This window comes from Sturnira hondurensis, unplaced genomic scaffold (assembly GCF_014824575.4).
Source record: "Sturnira hondurensis isolate 20B ecotype Veracruz unplaced genomic scaffold, ASM1482457v3 Scaffold0022136, whole genome shotgun sequence".
Taxonomy (NCBI): Eukaryota; Metazoa; Chordata; class Mammalia; order Chiroptera; family Phyllostomidae; genus Sturnira; species Sturnira hondurensis.
The window spans coordinates 8,829,257-8,852,214 of record NW_028094767.1 but is presented as its reverse complement, the minus strand read 5'-3'; the positions used below and the strand labels follow the sequence as shown (position 1 = coordinate 8,852,214).

The following is a 22,958-nucleotide window of genomic DNA, read 5'->3' as shown; positions in this document are numbered from 1 at the left end:
CTTTAGCTTTCTGCTACAGTCCACACTCCTTTCGTAGCAAAATACTGCCTAAGATTCAGTGAAAAAGATAATAGCAATTTCATTTTTTACTAATTTAACAATGAACACAATTGGATCAAAATAATATTGTAGTAATCTCATTTGGAATAGACATTGTATTTCAGAAAATCAATAGAATATCCAATTAGTATTTAGGAATTCATTCACTAGATGTAAAGTTAAATATAAGATATATAAAATAAGTATTTCAAAATTATGTTATATGTCACTTTTTATTAAATTTAATGATTAAAATATTCATAAAAACTTTCATGTGTGACTCAAAATTTATTTCTTGTAGAAAATTACTCAACTTCAACAATACCTCATAAATTAAAATATCTCTTTTTGAAATAACTAACAAATTAAGACCATCTTCAAATGTTAATTATTATTTCCTTAAAGAAAACTGTATTTTTAAATTAGTGTCCATAATAACACTGTATATAAGGAATATGGAAATTTGCTCAATACATAATAATTAAAATCTTGAATGAAATTCAAACTATGCAAAGCAAAAAGAGAAGAATATTTTAAAAACTACTTTAGCTATTAGGGATTAATTTTTATCATCTACAAAGTAAGAGAAACCACATAATATATCTAGAGTTTTCATCTTTTTACTTATTTTCATTTATTTTTAAATGAAATTAAAAAATATTTTATGTATTTATTTTTATACAGAAGGGAAGGGATAAAGACGGGGAGAGAAACATCAATGTGTAGTTGCCTTTTACGTGCCCCCTACTGGGGACTTGGCCCACAACCCAGACATGTGCCCTGACTGGGAATCGACCAGCGACCCTCTGATTTACAGGCCAGCACTCAATCCACTGAGCCACATCAGCTAGGGCTCCATCTCTTTAAAAAAAAATACATTTAGCCTGGCTGGTATAGCCCAGTGAATTGAGCACGGGCCTGTGAAGCAAAGGATCATTGGTTTGGTTCCCAGTCAGGGTACATTCCTGGGTTGCAGGCCAGGTCCCCAGTAGGGGACACATGAGAGGCAACCACACATTGATCTTTCTCTCCTGCTTTCTCCTTCCCATCTCTTCTCTAAAAATAAATAAATAAAATATTTTTAAAAAATGCATTCAGCCATTGTATGTATTTGATTGGAAAATTTAATAAAATAAAATAGAAATAGAAATATTTTAAATTTTAAATAAATACTTCTTAAACATAGTATATGGTTTAGCCAATATCCCATCTAAACATTATAGTTAATATGAAAACGGTACATAAATATTATGCACTGTTTTAATTAAGGTCAGAAGATAGCTGCATATTTTCCAAAATGCTGCTGAATTATTCCTTATCAGTTCCCAAACAATCTCTTACTTAAGCTTCTATGAAGTGTATTTTTGTTTGATTTTGATATTTTCACAGAAAATATCAGTGAGTTTTCAGCTCACTGAAGTTGCATTTGGGACCAAATAAAATATATTATATTGGGTATAAAAAGATACCACAAAAGGGTTAAAAAGGCAAAGGATTTACGCGATCTGAAGAGAAACCAGAGTATACACAAAAGGGCTTAATGTTCTTCAGTGCTTTGACCAGTTTCTTACTAACCTAGCCATCTTTGTTAATAGTCTTTAGAAGTATTTTTTGTAAATTTCTGTTGTTTTTTTTAATGATCTTGTAAATACCTATCTGATGACCTCATTAATTAATGAGTTGAATGAACTCTTTAGTTAATGTTTCAATTTTTTGAAAATTATATTTTGTATAAAATAGAAAACAGCAACAAAGCATGATATACTTGTATCTTCCAAGCAGCTTTTGTTTTACAAATGGTTCATTTACTTATGTTTTCTTAGGAAAAAATAGGTTGAGGGAAAATGTTATATATCTCAGATGGACTTTTCTAATTGTTGATCATACTTCTTAAGTTTAAGTAAGATTTTTTTTGTGACTCATTTTAAGAATACTGAGTTGAGCACCTGGCAGGGTAGCTCAGTTAGGTGGAGCATTTTCCTGATAAACAAGGTTGGGGGTTTGATCCCTGATCAAGGTACGTTCAAGAAGCAACTAATGAATGCATAAATAAGTAGAACAACAAATCAATGTTTATCTTTCTCTATCTAATTCTTTCTCTTGAAAAAATCAAGCAATAGATTTATAAAGAAAGAATAATGAATTTGAAAATTAGAAACAAATGAATGCTAAGAATTTCTAAAAACATATGGGAGGACAAGAGAGTTTGGAAGAGGCAAAAGGAGTCAGGAATGGAGCATACCATATTTCTCGTACTATAAGACACACTTTTCCCCACATTTGGGGGGAAAAGGTGGGTGCATCTTATAGTCCAAATACAGCTCACCTGGCACAGTGGGCCAGGGGAGCAGTGGCAGAGTGGGGTCACGGGAGACAGGAGCAGGGTCGCCGCTTCAGGAAGCTTGGGGCAGCCAGAGTGGGGTGATGCTGTGGCCCCTGGGCTGGGAGAAGGGGGTGTCCCAGAGGGTGTAAAGCAAGGGAGGCAGGAGTGGAGACCCACTGAGGCATACTCTAGTGCTAGGGAGGAGGGTAGAGGTGGTGCAGACACATTAGGAGAGGAAAGCCTGTGGCTCTGGTATGTGCCTCCATCACGTGACTGGTGTGTCCCCTATTAACATTAACATAGAAAAATTCCACTGCAGGGTCACCTGTCAATGTGGCCCTGCAGCTGTTGCAAAATTACAACTCCCATCATGCTTGGACAGGTTGGAATGATGGGAGCTGTAATTTGGCAACAGCGGCAGAGCCACACTGGTCACGCCACACTGCTGTCCCCATATAAGAGTGTTGCGCAACCCATGGCCCTCCAGCAGCAGATTCCCCCATAACAGTGTCAGCAGCAGATTCCCCCATAACAGGGCATCATCCACTGATGTTCTCAGCTACAGCGCCCCCATAACTATGAGGGACACAGTGCTGGTAATTCTGTCAGTACTATACTTGGTTGTAGAAAGATATGATAGCATACCGTAATCTCCTGCAGAATTTACTGTAATTGTGGAAAGATGTCAAAGAAGAAAAGGATTTCATATAAACTCCCTTTTAACTTGGAGGCCGTGAAGTACATCAAAGAATGGGAACAGAGCAGCGGAGAGACACTCTGGGTCACCTCCAACCAAAAAAAAGGATATGGGAATGGAGGAAACAGGAGGATCAATGGCAAAACACGGACAAAACAGACCAATGCTTTCTTGGTCATGCTGCAAAATGGCCACAGTTAGAAGTGAATATGAAAGAGTGGATTACAGGTCACAGGAACAATGGCTTTTCAACATCTACAAAAATGATCATATATGAAGCCAAAAATGTCTTGCTGCAGAGAAAGGCATTAAGGACTTCGCTGGGTCACCACTGTGGTGCCACAGATTTATGAAGAGATGTGGCCTTGCTATGTGCACCAAAACTGGGACTGCACAAAAACTGTCTATAGAATATGAATCCAAGATTGTGTCTTTTCTAAAATTTGCACTGGATGCAAAAAAGAAAAATGGATTTGAAATAAGCCAGATTAGGAACATGGACGAAGTCACATTAACCTTTGATGTTCCATCAAACAAGACTGTTGATGTGAAACCATAACCGTTGCAAAACCATAACTGTGAAAACCTCAGGGCATGATCAAACCCATTACACGGTTGTACTTTCCTGCTGGGCAGATGGCACTAAACTGCCACCAATGCTGATTTTCAAGGGGAAAAAAAACATGCCAAAAGAGGCAATCCTAAGAGGAGTTATTGTTCATGTTCGTGACAAATGATAGATGGACGAAAATGGCATGAAGATGTGGATAGAAAACGTGTGGTCCAAACGTCCTGGAGGGCTCCTGAAAAAACCCGCTCTATTAGTGCTTCTCCAGTTTAGGGCACATATCACTGAAGCCACACAAAAAAGAGATTTAAAGAAGAGAAAACCCATCTGGCCGTAACTCCTGGGGGGCTTGCAGCCAGTTGCAACCCCTGGGCGTTTCCATCAACAAGCCATTTAAAGTTTCCAGGAGAGAAGAGTGGAACGAATGGGTGGCTGCTGGAGACCCTGATCCGACACCAACGGGACGAAGGAGGAGGCCCACGATTAGCCCAGTTTGTGAGTGGGTGAAAACCTCATGGCAGTCAGTTAAGAACGGAACCATTGTAAGGTCCTTCAAAAAATGTGGCATTGGCAATGTTGTAGATGGCTCTGACGATGACATCCTCTATGAACAGAGTGAAGGCAGTAATACTAGTGATTCTGGGGAACTGAGCTTCATAAATATGGACAGTAGTGACGAGGAGTCCTTAGGGTAGTTTCTGTCCTTAAAGCTTCAAGTCAGTAATAACTGTTGTTAGTGCTGCTGTTGAGTTACATTTACATTGGTGGAATATTATGTTATGTTATTAAATATTTTACCACATTTTTTGCTTCAAATTTTTTTTTCTATTTTTCTCCTCTGAAACCTAGGTGCATCTTATGGTCTGAAAATACAGTAGATTCAAATATTCTAAGGGTCAAATGTTATTTCAATTTCAATGTATGGTATGTTTTAGACTCTCAGAAAAAAAGTTGTTTTCCTCTAGAGAAAATATAAAACGGATGAAAGAAAGTAAATTTTGCTCTTTAACTCTGCATACACAGTTGACATTATTAAAAAATTTCCCTACTAATTAATTAAATATGCAATGAATAAGCTGAATCTAGACCACTCTTAAGAATAACAATAAACTGGCACATATTTTACAAATTACCTATGTAGAAAACATGCTAAATTATGCTTAGCAAATAGTTTTTTCATACTCCTCAATGATTTACTAGGGCCTTTTTTGGGAACTCATCAGCAAATCATTTTGAAGTTATCATGCTGTGATTAACTGCTGTGCCTCTTTTCCCCTCAAAATTCATGAACAATGCAGACCTGCTACCAATTACGCCCATTGTATGAGTTTCACATCTGATTTCATCATGATCTCTCATGCTGGGTTTATAGATTGCTTGAACTGGGGTGAGAACTCCTGCTGATAATGTCACAGAGCAATGGAGTCATGTTCTTCTAAATGAGCCTGTTAAAGCTGTCAACAAGTTGCAGCCATTAACTTGGAAGATAAACAGAGATGGACACTTTCCTTTAACATATCTAGAAGTGGGAGTTGGAAAGTGAAGTCTCAAGTAAGATAGAGGAAAGTTTTGTTTTTGTTTTCTTTCCTTCCATATTATTTTTTATATTGCTGCTTGAAACAACCACAGGGGGAAAAAGTCACTTTCTTTTAATCTGATTGCCTTTATTAGTTTAATAGAAAGTAATTGAAGATTTTTTTGGCTGTACTTTTTACTTGTTTGTTCATATTTTAAAAGAAATTTATTCATGGAGAATATATTTTTAAAAATCCAATTATACATGCAGTTTATTCTCATTATTCTCAACAGTTGTTTTCTATAAAACTATCAAAAAATGCTAAATTAGTAAACCTGAAAATTGCCCTTAAGGAACATACACACACTCATGCACATAAATAGATTGTAAGTCCTGAAAACAACTTATTTTGACAGATTATAATATCTTAATTTAGAAAAAGAGAGAAAAAAGAAGTACTAAGTGACTTGCCTGAGACTGCCCACTAACAGGTGCTAAGACAGATTCAATCCCTTTCCTGCTGGCCTCAGAACCAGAGCTTCTAACACTACCCTGAACTGCCATCTCCTCTGGTCCTCTCTGTATAATTCCTGAAGCAGGAATTCAGATAGTCACTTCACCTTGCTCAGCTTCAGCTGGGAACATGCACATAAGATGCCTCACATGTTTTGTTGCTCTGCTTATTTCTGCAATTGACCATGAAAGCACTGCAAATATTGCTTTGGGATTACAAATACATTCTAACAAATAAAATTAGCAAGCTGGGAATTAGCAAATAGTGTGGATTTACTAGGATTTGTCTAGATGGTCCAGAAAAAAAATTACATAAAACAACACTCACTAATAGAGAATAACAACTAACTCTGAAATTGTATTGTTTTCCTTCCTAGTGTGGTTTACCAAAGGTCAGGGAAGATGCCCTATGAATCTTTGGAAACAGTGCTTATCAGAGTGATAGCTAGACTGTCTATAACTCAATTGGACAGTGACTCTGTGTGTGTGTGTGTGTGTGTGTGTGTGTGTGTTGGGGAGAGACAGAGAGAGACAGAGAGAGATAGGAGAGAGAGAGAGAGAGAGAGAGAGTTACTCTACATCATATGGCAGTGCTGTAATTGAGAATACAAAATCCAGAGTTGCTTTGAAGGCTTTTTAAAAGCAAATCAAAACCATAATTCAAAGGCAGTTATTACAAATGTTTTAGATATATTTAGTTCTGTTAAATAGCTGTTTGTTAATTAGCATGATATATAGAAAAACTGATTTTGCATATTTGAACTAAGTGGAGTTCAACACATATTAATACATGGGATATTCCCTCAGCAAACTGGCCTTTCATCAAGTTTTGATATTGATCCTTCAGATTTAGGATTTGAAGTGGTTTGGTGAATAGCTGCTTATCAGATCATTTCGTTGCCTGCTCTGTATGTAATTTTAGAAAAGTCTTATTAAATCAAATATGCATTTTAGGAAAATTGATATCAAGATGAACAAGAGATAATAGGAATTTTTATATCTAGGTAACATTATAACTATCTAACATTATATCTATCTAATATTATATCTAGGTAACCAACTCCAAAATAATTTCTGCAAGTATATTTTTGGAAAAATATTTTTATTTTGTATTAAATAAGAGATATTGAAGTTTATGATCTTGATGTCATATTTTAAAAATATTTCATTATTATAAAAATATAAAATGTATTAAGAAATAAAATTTCTAAATTATAACAAGAAAGGTCACAGTAGAAAAAAGAAAGTGGACAAGCCCTGGCTGGTGTGGCTCAGTGGACCGAGCACTTGCTTGTAAACCAAAGGGTCGCTGGTTCGACTCCCATTCATGCTACATGCCTGGGTTGTGGGCCAGGTCTGTAGTAGAGAGTGCACAAGAGGTAACCACTTATTTGATGTCCCTCTCCTTCTTTTTCTCCCTCCCTTCTCCTCTGCAAAAAGTAAATAAATAAAATATATTTTAAAGTGAATTTCTTAAAAAAATAAAACTTGATGAGGGAACAAAAACAATGTATACAAGTGTGTATGTGTGTGTGTCATATCCCCTTGTAGAAAGTTTAGCAAAACTACTCCATAATATTACTGCCTCAGCATCCATTTGTGTACCCAAGATGCATATGGGGTCTTGAACTGGCACACTAGCTCCATCCACAATCACATGTTCTAGACAGCAGTCCACAAAATCACAGGTAAATGTTAAGTTCCTGATATGACTCCCTGAAAGGACGGGTAAAAATCACAGGTAAATGTGACAGAAGTTTCCCCAACATCTCAGGGCTTTCCACTTGTGCATCCCTTAGATAAGATTTCCATGAATTGTAAAAAAAACACTCTTTTGGGAGTTTCAGTTGACCAATCTGGCCTTTGCCTGGGAACCCCAAAGCACTTCACCAGTAGGCCCTAAGGTCCTGCTGCGTGCACTCTACCTGTACCCTGTGTTGACTTCCCCTTGTGATTCCTTGGGGCATGCCTGGTACATACTCCAGGGCCTGTAAGTAATACACTTCTTTGTTTCAATTCCTATGTGGTCTTGTGATGCACTGTGTCTCACCATCAGATACTCCAGGGCTTTATTTAACAAATGTTAAATTAACAAAATCACAATACACCTTTAAACAGTCAAAAATTAATTGACAACTTGTATAATTTTGAAACTATATAGTATAAGGCTTATCATTATTATTATGTCTCTTTTTTCTACTTTTTATTTTATTTTATTTAATTCTTGTTCAAGTACAGTTTTCTGTCTTATATTCCCAGCCCTGCCCCCCAGTGCTCCCCATCTCCCTCCCATCTCCGCCCCCCACCTTAGTTATTGTCCATGTGTCCTTTATACTTGTTCATGTGAGTCCATCCCCTTTTCCCCTATGATTCTCTCCCCTCTCCCCTCTATTATTATTATTCTCAAACAATTTAGAATTAGTTTATCAATTATTGTCTAAAAACACCAATGTCTTGGAAAAAGGTTAGGATGCCACATAGATCAATGGAGAGAATTATCTATAGAATTTGAGTGTCCCGATTTACACATATGGTATACATTCATATTAGTTTCAGTTTTCCTTATTTTCTCTAAACAGTATTATATAGTTCTCAGTAGAGAGGACTTGGCAAGTTTATTCTGCATTTTGTTTCCTGATACTGATGTAAATAGATATTTTTTTGCATCCTACTTTAATGTTATTTGGCCTCATAGATGAAACCAAGTAAAATTAATAGTTTGAATAAACAAAATTAATAAACCTAATATCAGTATTTGTTATAGTAATGAGGAACAAACGCAGTTAGTAATAAAACTATCACACCGATATACTTTGAAATATTTTAATAACTCTAAAATGTCAAGTTTATATTTAATGCTACTGTAAATGACATTTTATATTTCATTTTCTAATGGTTTACTGCCAACATTGAAATAAAATATATTTTGTACATTAATTTTGGAGTTCATGACTTTGTTAATTTTATTTACTACATCTAAGTTGCTTTCTAGACTTTCCATGATTTCTAAAGTACACAATTATTTCAGGCACAGATAAAAATAATTTTACATTTTTATTTTTCAATGCTACACCTTTTATTTTAACATTTTCCTTACTGTTCTAAATAGAATATCAAGTAAATATTAAATTTAATTAAGGTGGTGCCAAAAGATAATCTTGTCTTGCTCTCAATCTTAGAATACATTTACTTTTTTGATTCTCAAGAGATATGCATCTCTTGCTCTCATCTCTTAGATCTCATCTATTTTCCTAGGCCCTGTGCTGTAGCTATGGATGATAGACAAGAGTAATAGATACAGACCTGCCAGGAACTCCCATGTAGTAGGTCAAACAAAGTGACTGACGTGGCACTCAATATCTCGGGGAAGATACACAGGATGGATCTGCTTTGTGGGGCCTTTGGGACACAGAACTGAGCAGCACACTCTGTCCAAAGATGATGAGCTGAGTCAGCTGTAACATAAGATGGAAAAACATTTTCTATGATTAGACACAAAATTTCTTTAGGAAGAGGAGCAATAAAGTGCATTTGTAGGAGACAATCCAAATAGCAAAAGTAAGTGCTACTCTTTTAAAGGGTCATGAAGGCATAATTAATAGAGCCTTTATTAAAATATATTAATGTTTTAAAATAAACAGGATTGTATCTCTTTTTTTTTAGAGAGAGAGAGAGGAAGGGAATGAGAAAGAGTGGGAGAGAAATTATCAATGTGTGATTCACTCTCACGTGTCCCCTACTGGGAACCTGGCCTGCAGCCCAGGCATATGCCCTAACTGGGAATCGAACCACAATCGTGTGGTTCACAGGCCCGCGCTCAATCTACTGAGCTACGCCAGCCAGGGATCAGGATTGTATCTTAAAAACAGAAAAAAAAACCCCATAATATCCAAGTTCCCTAAATGTTATGAAATTGTGTGAGTTTATAGCAGGATATGGCCAAATAAATTTTATCTTAGCACAGTGTTTTCACTTACTGAAATAAAAATTGACATTTTTTAGTAAAATATTTTTATATTTTAATATGGACAATAAAATTTGCATTTGAGACACTTCCTCTTTTGCTTTAAGAAACTACTGCCTCTTTAATCAAAGTGGAAGTTTAGGACCTCAAATATAACAAAATATCATGGTTTCTACCTCAATATTTTATGTGGATCAATTCAATGAACTCTTCATAATTAATACTATAGAAAAGTATTGTAAACAAATGTTATCTGTAAAACTTTTGTTATTACATTTTTCAATGTAGAAGATAATGTAGAGTGTATTATTGTATATTATATAATTTATATATAATATATAATATAATGTAAATATAGCTTACATAGAATTGATATCAAGCTTTACAATTCAAGATTTTTTATCAATTTCAGTGAGAAATCATAGGTGGCAATTATTTCATTCCAAGTAAGTTATAACATTTTATATTTATAATAATTATTCTGTTATAATTTCCCTTAACTGAGCCAAATTTCCTCACTGTGGGGTAATCATTATCTCTTAAGTAAAATTTTTCTAAAGTACAGAACTATTCCAAGGATAGTATTTTTAATCAAAATCTTCAACATGGCATAAGTATTTTAATCTATTGTGTAAAATGCTTAATTTTTCAGGGACTTGACAGAGGAGATCATATTCTCTTTACTAGAGAAAAAATTATAGTATCTAAGAGTTTATATTTAAAATAATGTTAATTTTGATACCATTTAAAAATACTACTTTATTTAGATAATGTCTTCAGTTTTGTGTCTGAATATAATGTTTTAAATGATACTATAAATTATTTTAATACAGAAAGAGTTACAGGTAGCTAGATTTTTTAATATTACAAATGGCCATTTAGTATAAAATAAAGTTTGTCTCCTCACTCACAAGTAAATATGGGAATAAGTTACATAAGACTTTATCGAGAAAATAAGTTTGGAAGAAATAGATCATAAAAAAAATTATGTAAATTACTTAAGTGATTGATATTTACTAAATTATAATTATATACTAAAGAAAATATGAATATTTTGCTTATTTTATTTATTTATTTATTATTAGCACTATAGATTATATTAAATTGTAGATACTGACGATACTTTATGTTTTGTTGATCTGTGATCTCTAATTCTGGCAATGATAACAACTTTAACAAAAGACACAATATTTCCAGCACAAAGAATCATGTGGGACTTCTTTTTTCATAAACTCAAAGATCTTCCAAATCTGATTAACATTTGCTTCCACAAATTTGGACTTCATATGGCTAATTAGCCATTCCTTACAGAATATGTCAGATAATTCATATTCAATAGAAATTTCTTTCTTCATAATGATTGATCACCTTCTAAATATTTCATTGCATCTATGAATAATACTATTCTATTTATAGTCATATTAAAGCATTTAATTTTTATGTGAAAGTATGCTCTTAATTTGTGATTATAAAGTAGGTTTAATTACTATTATTTTTATTCAGTGTTTATAGAACAACATAGAAGTCTTGGCTTATTTACTACAGTCTGAGGATTGATTTTTTTGTAGAAGAATGTGTTTCCTTGAAATAAATATTGAAAAATTTGAACTCCTGATTGTGCCAGTCAATTAATTTGCTATATGATGAATTAATTTTCTATGTGTTTCTTTTTGGCATTTTCCCCCAGTTTCTATCTTGCCTGTGGAAGTGAAATGACATCTTAAATTTCATTGGTAAGAAAAGGCCTTTCTACTCAGATTTGGAGCTAAGAATGACAAATATCCAGAGTTTGGTGCTGTGTACTCTATTTCATTAAGGCTACTCACCCCACCTCTAGTTTTAAAAACTGTGTTTCTTTTTTTTTTAAAGATTTTATTTATTTATTTATCTTTAGAGGGGAAGGAGAGAGGGAGAGAAACATCAATGTATGGTTGCCTTTCGTGCGTCCCCTGCTGGGAGCTGGCCTGCAGGGAACTGGCCTGCAACCCAGGCATGTGCCCTGACTGGGAATTGAACCTCGATCCTCTGGTTCGCAGGCCCGCGCTCAATCCACTGGGCTACACCAGCCAGGGCTAGTTTTAAAAACTGTGTTTCATATTTCCCCCAAATATCCAGCAGATATCATCTACCACCAGGTAACAACACCATCAACTTTCTATCACCAAAGATCAATATGACTTGTTTCCTCACACATTATTATTACAACTGAAGAATTATACTCTGAATCCCAAGTTCTCACTTTGTATTAGTAACTTTTGTCTCTCAATATTTCTCATAATCTTCCTTTCTCTCTCTCCTTCAATATTTAAACATGCTCATGTCTCTCTTATATTTTTAGCAGATTGATTTGACTCTGAGTACCAACCACTAGTTTTCTTTATTTCATTGTTAATCCCCTGGAAAGACTCCTCTAATTCTCCACCATTGGTTTCTCTTCCCATTGCTGTAACTTAGCCTATTCTTGCACTAATTTTCATGTCAATTTGCTGTTTTATCTTTCTGCTCTGAACTCTATGGTTAGTTTTTTCAGTCATTAACTAGTATTTCTGAAACAAATTATCTCCATTGCTTATGCCCTTTTATGTGAATGCTCTCTTATCTACCAAGACACATTGTCTTATCCTTTCTCCTGCTAATTTGCCTGCTACTTCTCCCTTGGCTTTGCAGAGTCAGCCTCTCCAGATGTCCTTAAATATTGAGGTATTCTAGGGCTCAGTCCTATTCCTTCCTCTGTTCTTATTTAACAGATTTATTCTGGTTGATGTCAGTTACTTCTACAGCTTTAATTATTCTCATTACACTTTCATGACCCTCAAATCTAAAACTACAAAACAAATCTTGTTTGTACAAAACTACAAAACAAAACTCCAACAAAACTTCCTGATTTTGATAGCCAATAGAATACTGAAGAGGTCTACTTGATTATACTGCAGGCATTTAAAATTCACCATCTTCAAGTATCGTAAGATAGCTTCAAACATATAAAGCAAAATTGTATCGTCCTCCAGAAAGATGAAAAACAAAAATGCTAATGGAGAAATTCAAAACAATATCTCAGTGAATGATAGATGAAGCAAACAAAAAGTCTCAGTAAAGATAGATTTAATCAGCAAAATCATCAAATTCATCTAACAGATTTAGAAAGCTGAATGCAGTTCTTAGTTAATATACAGAGTGGGCAAAGATAGGTTTACAGTTGTTGGTATGGAAAAAGACATGCTGGTTATGATTATTACGAAAGATTTATCAACTCAAAGACTATCATAACGAGACAGTGCACTTATATACAATCTTTTAAGTGCTCCAGTTGCTGACATTCATTATTTGCACATTCTTGTAGTCTATTTGATATACTTGAGCACTCTTTGGCAAACAGTCCTTATCTACCTTGCCCACCCTGTACAACCTATCAATCACACATGGAACACTTATACAATTTGTCCATAAAGTATGCCATAAACAGTCATTTCAAACAATTGGTGTTGACAGATCATTAATATCCAACTGAAAGGTAGTTCATCTAAAATAAAATATATAGAGAATAAATATCATGCCTTTAGAAAACATGAAATATTATATCTCAAAGTAATTATAATGGAACTTAGAATATACATAGGCCTAAACAGGATGAAAATTATTGTGTATCAAACTTGTGGGTTGTAGTAGTCAGGAGAAATGCATGGTCTTATAATAGGGAAAATTGATATTTAGTGAGTGAATATCTAGCTTAAAAGTTAAAATAAAATATAAAATAAGTACAGCTAAAAATAGAATAAGTTAAAAAACAAATAAATAATGGTGTCGAAAGTTCTTTGGAATATGACATAACACTATATATATAGACTGTTATGTCATATATATATATGACATATATATACGTATATATATCATATATATATAGTACTATATATAGTACTATATATATACACTATATATACACTATAGTACACTATATATATAGTGTACTATATATAGTACTATATATATGACATATATATGTGTGTGTATATATATAGTATATATATATAGTACTGTAAAAATATATACCTGAAACCTATATAATTGTATTAACCAATGTCATCCTAATAATTCAATTAAAAACTATTTGTAGAGCTTGACAAAAAATTATAAAACAATGTTGAAAATTTAAAAGGGGACTAATTATATATATAGAAAAGAGAAAATTACATATAAAATATATTTTAAGAAAGAACAAAAAGAAACAAATTTTTTCTTTTTTTTATTTAATTCTTGTTCAAGTACAGTTTTCTGTCTTATATTTCCAGCCCAACACCCGCCCCCCCCCCAGTGCTCCCAACTTCCCACCCATTTCCACCCCCACCTTAGTTATTGTCCATGTGTCCTTTATACTTGTTTGTGAATCCTTCCCCTTTTCCCCTGTGATTCTCTCCTCTCTCCCCTCTGGTCACTGACAGCCTGTTCTGTATTTCAGTGTCTTTGGTTATATTTTGATTGCTTGTTTGTTTTGTTGTTTAGCTTCCTGTTAAGGGTGAGATCATATGGTATTTGTCTTCTACCACCTGACTTATTTCACTCAGCATAATGCTTTCCAGTCCCATCCATGATGTTGCAAAGGGTAGGACCTCCTTCTTTCTTTCTGCTGCATAGAATTCCATTGTGTAAATGTACCATAGCTTTTTGATCCAGTCATTTACCGATGGGCATCTAGGTTGCTTCCAACTCTTGGCTATCGTAAATTGTGCTGCTATGAACATTGGGGTGTATAGGTTCTTCTGGACTGGTATTTCAGGGTTCTTAGGATATACTCCTAACAGTGGAATTGCTGGGTCAAAAGGCATGTTCATTTTTAGTTTTCTTAGAAAATTCCATACTGTTTTCCATAGTGGTTGTACCAGTCTGCAATCCCACCAACAGTGAACTAGGGTCCCCTTTTCCTCACAACCTCTCCAGCACTTGTTGTTAGTTTTTTGGTTTATGGTAGCCATTCTGACTGGTGTAAAGTGGTATCTCATTGTAGTTTTAATTTGCATCTCTCTGATAGCTAGCAATATTGAGCATCTTTTCATGTGTCTCTGGATCCTCTGTATGTTTTCCTTAGAGAAGTGTCTGTTCAAGTCCTTTGCCCATTTTTTAATTGGGTTGCTCACCTTCTTTGAGTGGAGTTGTGTGGGTTTTTTGTATATTTTGGAGATTAAACCTTTGTCTGAGGTATCATTGGCAAATATGTTTTCCCAAACAGTTGCTTCTCTTTTTATCTTGATACTGTTTTCCTTAGCCATGCAGAAGCTTTTAAGTTTGATGAGATCCCATTTGTTTATTCTTTCTTTTATGTCTCTTGCTCTAGGTGGAATAGACAGAAAGCCCAGAAATAAACCCAAATCACTACAGTCAATTAATATTGGACAAAGGGGGCAGTAACATAAAATGCAAAATTAGCTTAAATTAGTTAAACTTCATGAAATTAATATAAAAATAATTTATTTTATACACACAAATATATAAATACTAAAGATATCCATCACTGTTGTTTTGTTAAATAATATGCCAAAATATAATAGATCTAATAACTACATTCCATAGACATAAGGCATATGCACCTAACTTTGTTAGGTACAATATAAATATAAATCAGCCACAGAATTTAAAAAAAAATCTGTATTGTCAAGAACGGTCCAGTAGAATATTATTCAAAGTTAACAAGTAAATCCTAGATTAATTTATCAAATGGGGAGTGTATGTAGTGGGATGTCAAATATTCTATTTGAGAAAAAGATTCATGTGAAATAAAATTAATTAGACTCAAAGAAAATCAATTCTAAATATTAAGTATATGATCACTGTCACTTTTAAAATATGGCTGATGATGAACTTATCAAAAATTTAGAATAAAAAATACCTCATTGGATCTAAAAACTGCTCTAGTCTGAAGTCAATGTGATTTAGAGAAAAAAGCTATAGAAGTCATTATGAAATTAATAAGATTTAGGATAATAAATATAAAACCTCTTTTTATTGAAAGTCTAATTTTATATAATTTTTAAAGTGAAACAGTACAGTAGTAGAAAAATTAAAAGGAACATTTTTAGTCTTCACATTGTATTATTTGAAGAAATTATTAATGATCAAATAATATCTTCTACTGCCCTCTTGCTAGAATGTTATAATTCTGTATAAATATAAAACTAAATGAGACACAATTTATTCAAAAGGTATAATGCATAATTGGATACAAATTTAACCTTGACTCTATTACTTTATATAGAACTACTATTTCAAATTAATACAGCTAATGTGCTAAACTAGAAATTTATAGTGTTAAATATACTTCAACCTAAGATTTTAAATGTTATGCTTCTCTCTAATAGAGATAATAGAGAACATTTTTATTCTGAGGTATGCCTGAACTACAGATAATATATTAATATCCCAATATTTCAACCTGTAAGCATTACAATGTCACCTAATGAATTTTCTGGTTAAATATAATTTGATATATTTTATTCGTCTGCAATGAGTAATTTTGGTACTTTGTTTCAAGTTTTTGAAAAGTGAATTTTCAAAAAAGATCACTTAAAGAATTATCTACCAATGTAATGGGAAATTAACACATGCTATTAATAGTTTAATCATAGGATTGTAAAATGACATGGGACTTCTTTGCAACTGTACTGTGGGTCCAGTCAATGAATGATATTTCACTTACCCACTACCTTCTCTCACCCAATCCTTCATTAAATATATAGAAAATAGTGGCTCATGTGGGCTAGGATTAGTTAAAGAAACAAACTCAGAAAACAAGCTTATAGCTCTGCAGGAGAGGTTAGGGCAAGGGATCAAGCTAAAAAGAAAAAAGACTCATGGACACGGACAACAGTGTGGTAGGGGTTGGGGGTGGAGGGTAGATGCAGGTGGAAGAGGGTGGAAGAGGGATAAACAGTAATGAAAAAGTACAATAAAAAAGAATATGTGATTGAAAAAGCGATAGAGGAGAAAAGACATAAAAGTAATACCTCTGGTTTATTGTACAATTGTTTTACTATAAGCTGCTTGGAACTTATCTATTAAAATGGAAATCGAGGCCCTGTTAGTTCTCTTTCTGTACAATCAAAATGTAGTAATAAACAGATCTTTCAAATTTATTGGCCAGGATTATTCTTAGCAGATGTTGGAAATGTCAGAGTAAAATTTCTGCTAAGGAAATGTACAAATTAACAACTTGCAATGCTAGATGTGCTAGTCAATGAGAGAAATATAGATGTTTCACAGCAATCTCTTGGAATCTTTAATGCTGCTATTACTTTATTTTTAAAAATCCTATGGGGCTAATTTTTAAGAAAGGCTCCTATTAATGACAATTATGTATTATTTATTAGAGTAAATAATAATGTTTACCTGAATAAAAACTTTGTATATACTATGCTCTTATTAGCAAAGTTAGTAAAAAATAATTTATTAGAAGTAATAGGATAAATTGGTCAATATAAAAATATTTTAGAAGCAAAACAAATCTATCATATCTTTGTATTTGTGTATATAAATGTCGTTAGTGTATAATTAATGTTTCCTATTGGTGATTTTTCAAAAGAATTTCAAAATCAACTTTTTTTCTGAGTATACTTGATCTTTTACTAATATTTTGATAGAAAAGTAGGTATGAAATTATTTTATTCGTAGCAAATACTTTGTTTTCTCATGAACTTGTGGAATTACATATTAATACATTACCCTCATCACTAACAATGTCTACCAGGAAAAATAGAAGCTTCAGTTTTAAGATCGTTCAAGGAATTTATAAATTTCCCTTTAGTTCTGCTTATAAAGGCTTAGGCAGTTTCAAAAGATATAGATCAAGAATTTTAATGTTAACTATGTTCATTTTTGCATACAAACTTGCTCTAAGAAAATGTGTGAAGCTAGTCTCTCCTTTTAATTGAGAGAGCTAAATATTACTTTCCTATCATTGAAAAGAATAATAAAAATTACCTTTTCCACCTTCATAAAATATAAACACACTCTCCCCCAAAATCAACATACCACCACAAGTCAGTACAAAGACACAAGTCTATTCAGACTTTCAACAGAATATGTTAAATTATGAAGTACTTGAAATAATACAGCCAAGTAGTTTGCAAAACTAAACAAAAAGCAGATTATATCTAGGATAAATGAAAGAAAAAGAAACTGAAAAATGTAATACTTATCTTCATTTTATGGACATCACTTTTTTTAAAAAAATTGAAAGGTGTTTACTCCTCCTATTTAACTTGGAAACTTCTTTCTCTAGATCAAAATCTAGCTTAAAATATTCCAGATATAAGTGGACAGTCAAGTCCACATATTTTAATACTGTTTTCTTTTACCTGATGTAATTTGCCGTAGAGCAATTTTTAAAAGAGTATTAAAAACCGTGCTTCTATTTCAGTGTGTATTATTTTCCACTAAATGGTCATTGTCCAACTATTGAGTATCATCATGACCTACAGGAGGAAAACCCAAAAAAGGCAGGTCTGATCCTCTGTGAAGCTGAAAAGCCTTTTTAATCCTGAGGTTCCTTTTCACTTGAATAACCTTGGAGCCCCATTTATATTGATCTTTCATTTTTAAGTATATAACTGGAACTGGAGGGTCTTATGCTAAGTGATAGAAGCCCATCAGTGAACGACAAATACCATATGATCTCACTTATAAGAGGACTTTAGTGAACAAAATAAACTAATGAGCAAAATAGAACCAGAGGCATGAGAACATGGACCAGACTGACAGCAGCCAGAAGGGGAGGGGACAGCAAGGAGGATAATTGTGGGAGGAAGGGGAAGGGACTATTCAAAGAACAACCGTGTGGCGATTGGCTGTGGGAGCAGGGACTGGGCTGGGTAGAAGAGGGCAAAGGGGGAAAACTTAGGACTACTGTAATAGAGAAACAATAAAAAATACATAACAACACAGAAAGAGGAAATGTTCAACAACTAGCAAACCAACTTGCTGGTTAGTCCAAACCAGCAACTAATATATTTATAACATAAACTCATGGCCTTAAGTGGTCACAATGTTCAATAAAGCAACTAATACAATTGGACCTCAATACCCTTGTCTTTGAATAATGTATTTACTTTTAAAATACAAGTGGATTTCTATTCATGTTCAATGTATAAGTGGGCAATATTATAATTGGGTTTATAATTTTATACAAAGGGATGTTTTGATAAATTACTAATATGAGCATGTTACTGAGAAGAAAGGCATAATTTCAGGCTCAGAATGTAAAAATGGGACAGAAACTCTCTTGATCTTGAAGATATATTAAACTTAAGTGAGAAATGTGTTTCAACCAGCTATGCCAAATAGGAAAAAGGACAGTGGAGAAGGAATCACAGCCATCTCTGCTCACTGCTCACCTTTAATGAATTATGTTCATTTAAATAGCTCACTTAACATCTCTGTATTACAGTCCTACAACCTACAAAATAGGGAAGTTGTTTTAGTAGTTTTCTGGGATGCTTTTGCTCACATGAGACATTTACTGGAACTATCTTGCCTCTATGAGACATTAAGCAATGCCTGAAGACATTTTTGTATCACAATGGGGTTGAGCAGAGAAAGGGGGTGGTGGTAGGAGTGGAAGCTAAGACACCCACATTTAATAGGTAGAGGCCAGGGTTGCTGCTAAACACCCTGCACTGTGGGGGTCAACCTCAATCAACAAAGAATCCAAAATGTTCACAGTTTGGGGGTTGAGAAACTCTGCATTAGAGGTGCTTGTATTCTCCCTATCAATATTTGAAGGTGGATTCCTTAGAGTTAATCGCACAGCATAAAGAACAGCAAACAGCTTGTACATCTCTTTAATAATTATATTTTAAAGTTTGAATAATAACTTTAAGATCAAAATGTTTTTACTAGAATCTGGCTATAAAATATCTTCAAGTCATTCTTGCTTGAGTGAACCATGTTGAGGCTAATTTACTTTCCAATGTAAATATTTTTATGTTTATAATATTTATTCATCTAATTTTGCATTTTATAATGTGTCTCATATTGCTCTAGAATTATAACATGACCAATATAGATGGTATATGTAATTTTTTTTAGAGAAACACCAATGTGAGAAACAAGCATTGATCAGTTGTCTATGGTACCTGTGCAGTTCAGGACCTAACCCACCACCCAGGCACATCCCCTGACAAGGAATCAACCCTGGACTTTTTGGTTTACAGGACAATGTTCCAACCAACTGAATGACCTGACCAGGCAGTCTAGGTATTTTTATAATGTACTCTATTTCTAAAGCATGAGTAACATGTATATTTTTAAATATTAAACATATATATATTGTGTATATACATATACACAATACAACTTACATTTATTAAGAATAATAATAAAGAATATTAAGAATTATTAAGAATAATAATACTTATTAAGAATTCAACACTGTAGAGAGATATATATATATGTGTGTGTGTATATATATATGTATATAAATGTATACATATGAATATATATTTTTAAGGATATGTAAACCTACCTACCCCTTTTTTAAACTTTATACACACACACTAACTATATATATATTGTATTTCATTCTCTAATCTCTCTCCCCCAAATATTTGAATTATAATATTCAATAAAAATATAATTTCATTCAAATTGTATTTATATTTCTTGTTTCTGTTCACAGCTCTTACAGAATATTTTTTGAAGTGGAAAGGTGATCTCTTGCTATTTCTTTTACTGAAACACTAAATTTTACATAGTATTAAGACCATTAAGTAAAAGAAAAAATGCCTCTAATTTTTGTCAAATATCTAGAATGAACCATTACTTTCATAACTCAGGAGTGCCAAAAGGTAAGTACATGAAATAGCCCACAGTAAAAAATAAATTTATAAACACAGAAAGCATTACATTTGATTATTTTCAGTATTTACCAGTGTTTTAACTTTTGCAATGATTATTAATAGTTTATTAATCTTCGACAAAGTGCAATTATTTATTTAAATGAAAGACAAAGTAAATAAACAAACTAGTTTGTTTTCATGAATGACTGAGGAATTTGGAACTTGCTTCAATCATGTTCAATTTATGAATGTATGCTCTATAAACACAAGTTGATAATGGTAAAAATTATAAACAATGTGCATTAAAATATTTGCAAAATATGTGACATTTTTCATGTAAAAATTTTGAAGTGATATAAAAAATTTAAAAACAGAAGTAAACAATACAATGAAATTTAGTGTTATTTTAATTATAGCTTTTAATGTACTCCATGAAGCAGAAATATACTATTTTTTCTTATGATTACTCATGATTGTAGGGCAATTTTAAATATCTTTTAAGAAAATTAAGGTTGTCTCACATATGAGACTACAGTCACATGATTGTGTATTTTAATGATGAATGTGTTACCTAGGAAACATACCTTATTAATGGCAAATTTAAGAAAACTAAACTATCTGAGTCTTATTATAATTAGCATTCTAAGAGCTAAAATAAGACTTTTACTTCATTTATGAGGGGAAAATGCTAAAAGATTTAATACTCACTCAATGTGAATTTACCCCTAAAATGTTGTCTTAGCAGAAGAATCAATATTTAATTAATAATTCAGCATTATGCTGCCAATTCATTATTTGGTGATTTTCAGGCTCTACTTTGGAGACAGCTAGAGTTTTTTGGTGACTCTGCAGATGTGTAGATTGGAAGGAATTCGGAGAGATATTATTTAGTTGGATACAGCCTACTTAAATCATACCATCTCCTCTTATAGCTTATAAATTCTGAATTTCTGAAGATTATGACTAAGCAAAGAGATTTGGGGGACAACAGAAACAGAAAGGTAGAGAATTTAGAACTAATTAATGGTATGCTCTGCTGTTGAAATTATTTATTGGCATAGTCATCTAAACCAAGAGAAAATAAAATTTAAGTTCTTAAATTTTATAAAAAATTACATAACTAAAAGGAGCAACTTTTAAAATATAGAAAATAAGGATGCTTTATCTTAAGCAACACAGCCAGTGTGGAATTAAAGGAGTACCCTTTAGTATAGAATGTACTTACATTCCTTCAACTTATTAAGGTCTAAATTAGAGGTAAAACTGATTTAGCAGAACTGCAGTATACTTGAGCGGTAATGTACACTTTATGATAAGAGGTTAAAACAACTGAAGAAAAGTACCTAGAAAAATGTGTTCATTCTCTCCATATATGCAATTTCACCATATAGGAATTGCATTCAGACAGTTAAGGAAATATAGTATTGATAGAAAAGTACAGGGCGGGGGGCGGGCAGGGTTGGGAATATAAGACAGAAAGCTGTACTTGAACAAGAATTAAATAAAAAAATTATTTAAAAAAATAAGAAAAGTACATATTACCAAGAAGGTTAAAGAACATTTCAAGTAAAAGATAAGCCGATTGATATGTTCAATGCCTATGTGTGTATCTCCTGTCAAATTCTATTATAGAGAAATCTAATATATAGTGATTATAATCTTTAATATCAGCAGGTTTTTCTGTAAGATAAGCTTTTCTTTTCTACTAAAATGCCTTTGCAATTTAGTGCAATTTTTTTCCTTATGTTTCCTCGACATCTTTTAAAATTCAAGTCCTGGTTTACTTGATTCAAAATATGTGCTTTTCTTTTATTTTCATAGCTTACAAGGCAGTGATTATTAAAATCTGAGTGCTTGAATACAGAATAGTTTGAAGTTTGTTATATTCCATATTATATACTTCTATTGAGAGCACGATTCTAAGAATTTGCTCTGACTAAGCATTGACACCTGGTTACATTAAAGGGTGAGTGATGCTGTCATGCCTCATACTGTTCTCACTATCTATCTTACAAATATCCCTTGGACTAAGTTCATCACTTATTGCAGAGCTCCAAAAAGTACTATCACAAATTCTAGTGTGATAGTTTCAGGGTTAAAATAAATCTTTCTATGGAAATAATATCTAGAACTAATAATTAAAAAGAAGATATGAGTAGACTAATGATCAACCTTCATTCACAGGTAAACTGAGCATAATATTTTAAATTGTACATATAATTATATTTTTAAAGTGCACTACAAGTTTGTATCAGATGTAACAGACCCATATTTTACAGTTTTATAAAGATGTGGATAGAGTTCCAAGAATTTGAAATTATTCAACTTTCATTATCAAAGTTAACATGACAGAGAGACGGCTGAATCATTTTAGGCTTGATGTATACACATCATTGAATGAGTGGGGTCCAGCTGGTGTCTTCTTTTTCTCTGAGACTTTTGAGAAAATGGTGTCAAAACTACTATTAAAAAGATGTTCAGAGGAATAATTTTGTAACAATAATTAAATTCTAAAAAA

At 32.9% G+C, this 22,958-nt stretch overlaps 1 protein-coding gene across 1 annotated transcript in view; it reads right to left on the bottom strand.

Moving 5' to 3' along the window:
• Positions 1–9,106, bottom strand: part of EYS (EGF-like photoreceptor maintenance factor) — a 240,792-nt gene extending 231,686 nt beyond the window's left edge. Inside the window, exon 1 of the mRNA XM_037034345.1 lies at positions 8,960–9,106. The gene's annotated coding sequence lies outside the window, so the exon portion shown is untranslated. The remainder of the gene's footprint in view (positions 1–8,959) is intronic.
• Positions 9,107–22,958: the final 13,852 nt, after the last annotated feature.